The 4,158-nt window shown below is 40.6% G+C and overlaps 1 long non-coding RNA gene across 1 annotated transcript; it reads right to left on the reverse strand.

The window, feature by feature from the left end:
* Positions 1-531: 531 nt before the first annotated feature.
* On the reverse strand, positions 532-3,619 carry LOC116254642 (uncharacterized). The gene is made up of 3 exons (XR_004172732.2): positions 1,223-3,619; positions 984-1,140; positions 532-894 (listed from the first exon to the last, which is right to left on the reverse strand). It is a non-coding gene; the product is annotated as an uncharacterized LOC116254642 (long non-coding RNA).
* Positions 3,620-4,158: the final 539 nt, after the last annotated feature.

The following is a 4,158-nucleotide window of genomic DNA, read 5'->3' on the forward strand; positions in this document are numbered from 1 at the left end:
TTTAACGTGAAATTTCTAGGGACGAGGTGTTGATGGAAACGACAAATAGAAAATGAAAAAGAATTTTCCTTCTTACCTTCTTCATCTGACAAGACGTCTATCCCCTCCATTTTTTGAACAATAGAAGAAGCAAACTTGTAGCATCAATCTAAAGAAATAAATTCAAACAAATGTGAAGCACCAAAAACCCTAATTTAGACTAATTTCAGATAGGAAGAAGGCAAGAAGGACTGCAAAATCAAGACACAGAAAGAGAAAGAGAGAGAGAGAGAGAGAGAGAGAGAGAGAGAGAGAGAGAGGAGTGAAATTATGTAATCCAATGGCCTAACGACTTAAGGCAAGTCATTTGGTTTTGGGAACAGGTCCAGACCATTCCTAAGAACCGCTTCCTATCCATTGTAGTAACAGATGGATGGAGTCAGTTGATTAATATAACTTCATAAAATCAGAAAAAAGAAAGAACATACAAATACAGTCCTCCTCTCTTGTTCACAGAAATTAGTAAATTATAGAAGATTGACTGAATGACTATATTGTTCCTACTAGACACCATGACTTTCTTTATCTGCTCCCATCCGCATTATGGGAGATGTGGTCCATTCTTTGCTAAAATTAGTAATGTCTTAAAGATTGTTATTAACTGAATAAACCATCAGAATATTCCTACCTGACGTCCTAATTGATGTGTCATATGCCCTGCTTCATTGAATCAAGCAGCATGTGTTGTCTTTTTTCTTTTCAGAACACATTAAAGGTGCTGCTGAGCCATCCAATCTACAGATAAAATCAAGAGAGTGTAATCTTACACCACATCCCTCTCTTCTTATGAGAATGGAGGTATTAATGGGTGGAAGGACAGCAAGTTATGAAAATAAGTTATTTCCTCCTTCTGTCCTGCAAAGAAATTGCATTTGTATGCTGACGTTCCATGTGAAAATAAAATCCAGACACTAAATCCACATTCTGTCAGCAAGAAATTTTACCTCTGATTCTGATGAGCGCTAAATCACCATAATGGACCACTTGTTATATCACACATTCACAGGTATCAATACTTTGTGCTAATACCTTGTTAATGCTATTGGTACGATGAAGCACTCATGAATAACTTCACATCCTTCTTGATTTCCCAGTTTCTGCCTGTAAGTACATATGAGATAGCAACAGAGAATAAACAAAGGGTATGGATCAAAAGAACCGTGCAATATCCTAGAGAACTTACACTGTTTTCAACAGGTCTTCAGCTACTCATTTGTTCATTGGGTTTTCTTTAGCTGAAAGTGCCTGTAACGGAAGCATGTCTCCCCTGGTTTGGCATCTTGCCTACATGCCGAAAAGTGTAATACCCAAAAAATGCGTCAGAAATAAGTCCAGTCTTGATTACATAACCATGAACTTGTTTCCCCATATTCAATTCACATAGACCATAGCATGCAACTAAAATACTGGAAAATGTGAATGCTATTGCCTTCAATTCTGCTGCTTGCATCTGTCGAAAAACATCTATTGCTTCCATTGCTTGATCATTCTGCACATAACCGGCTATCAGTGCATTCCTTGACACTACATTCGACTCTGGCATCTGAGCAAGAATATTATGTGCTTCTTCCATTGAAGCACATTTAGCATACATATCAATAAGGGCGCTGCCTACATATAAATTCAGTTCAAATCCTGACTTGATAGCAAATGCATGAATTTGCTTGCCTGCTTCAAGCCTTCAAGCGCATCTAAATTGGCAAGCATACTGAGGGCACAGACAAAGGACACTTCATCAGGACTAATGCCCTGCCACATCATATGGCAGAATAAATAAATGGCCTCATCCACATCATTGCCTTGGACATACCCAGCCACCATCGAGTTCCACGTAATAGTATCTTTGAGCATCATAAGGTCAAATTGCTGTCTTGCATTCCCTATATTTCCTAATTTGACATACATGTCAATAAGTGCATTTCCTACACAAAGGCTCTGATCCCGATTGTCCTTTATTATATTACAGTGCAACTGCCTAGCCAGTCAGTGCAGGATAAATATGCATAAGCATTGAGAATACTAGTGTAGGTAACCTCATGTAGCTGGAAACTAGAACTCAACAAAGAAGCAAAGAGTTCCACAACTTTTGAAGGATCGCTATTTTGTGCATAGCATCCAAGAACTGCATTCCGGAGGACAATATTTCTATTATCCACTGCAATAAAAACTTCATGAGCATCCTCTACAACGGAGCACCTGGAATAAACAGTAATGAGTGCGCTACCAACATAAACATTCTTATCTAGACCAAGTTTAATCACTTCCGAATGAATTTGTTGGCCAAGCCCCAGATCTGTGAGAGGAGCACAAACATTTAAAACGCTTCCATAGGTTGATTGAGTAGGCTTAACTCCAGATAGCCTCATTTCTTGAAATAATCTAAGAGCTTCATTTTCATGCCCATTCTGAGCATTGCCAGAAATCATGGCATTCCATACAGCCACATTTGGGTTGGATGGTTGGTGGAACAATCGCTGCGCATCATCAAGCATACCTTGACTAGCACATGCACTAATAATAGTAGCAAAGGTAACTTTATCCGGTTCAGCTCCCAATTTCCGCATGTCTAGAAACAAAGTAAGAGCTTCTTGAAGCCAACAACCTGAACATACCCAGAAATCATGACCGTCCATGAGACTGTATCTGGTCTACTTATTTTATCAAAAAGCATACGTGCATCATTGATATAATTGCATTTGCAATACATATCAATCAAAGAACCTTCACAAAATGGATTGAATTTGCAATAACAACACGTGAAAACAACTTATGCGATAAGGATGAGCTACAGACACAACCCCCCACAAGCTCGCACCTTTTGAAAAAGGTTCAGACTTGGTTGCAACAAAATTTGGCACACATATAAAGATGCTACACAAAAGAATAGTAGGTACACAGAACTTCAATGAAGAAAATGCCGCTCCAAAAACAGGGGAAAGTGGAAACTCCCTTCGGTTCCCAAAGTGGGTGTTCTCTCAGTCGTTGCGAAGGCGGCCGAGCTTACAAAATCACCACCTTCTCCCTCGCCCCTGCTCTTCTGACCGTGCTGCCATCATGCCGCCGCAGCCGCCGCTGATGTTGAGGAGGAGGATTGGTAACCTGCTGGCAATGATGGATAGCAAGTGATCTTTGCCCTAATTTTGAAACGAACAAGTCCCTCCACTTCCTCCTCCTGCACGTCGATGACAGTAACGATCGGGATCCGGCGGTCGGCATCTCCAACACCCGCCGACCATTTTTGAACCATGTACCGGACAAGGCTGCACACCGTAGCACACATCTCGTCTATTAGTTCCGGAGTTATGTCGATGCCCTGAAGGAGCGCGTCGGAAACCAGAGAAACCAGGGAAGCGAGTGATTGGACTCTGTAGTCGTACGAAAAGGCGCTGCTCCAGTCACTCTTCGTGACGCTTCCCCTTCTTGTCAAACTGTGATTCACGTAGAATTGAAGGAATGCCATGGCAGGAGCGCGTCTCTCTCTCCCTCTCCCTCCTTCTAACTAGTAGAGATCGCAAAAAAGAACGCCGTATGGCAGAGAATCAGACATGCGTTTTATATAGAGAAGAAAACTCAAGTTTCCAAATTCTCTCTCTCACTATTATCAAAAATGGAAACCGAAGGAAACGGCAACTTTCTACTTCGATCGTCGTCACGAAAAAGAAAAACCAAATCTGACCGTTGGCTACCGCCAACAACGGGATTTTTTTTTTAAATTCAACGAAGCCGTATAAGATTTTTCTTTTGCATGGGTTCGATTTAGAAAATCCTTAGCAAACAAACGTCCTATAACTTTTCATAATTCTCGGAAACTTCATCAAAACTTTTGTTGGAAACGGCACTGACATATTAAATCTCCTGAACCATGCTGCATTACATAATTGAATAGTTATCTCATATTTACACGTCTAAGTGGGTCTCTCTCCTTGGGTAGCTGCTGGTATCATCAAAATTATGACCCTATAAGACCAAGTCAGTTCCCTTGATTCTTTTTTAGAAATCATGTTCCTCATGTGCTTATGGACATGTTTTTCATACTACAAGTGTCTCGATTCGTATAAGAAGGTAAGGGAGTTGTTTATAATTTTGATTATTTCAGACGTGGAAGGACGACGAAGCCAA

The sequence above is a fragment of the Nymphaea colorata genome, chromosome 5 (assembly GCF_008831285.2).
Source record: "Nymphaea colorata isolate Beijing-Zhang1983 chromosome 5, ASM883128v2, whole genome shotgun sequence".
NCBI classification, from domain to species: Eukaryota; Viridiplantae; Streptophyta; class Magnoliopsida; order Nymphaeales; family Nymphaeaceae; genus Nymphaea; species Nymphaea colorata.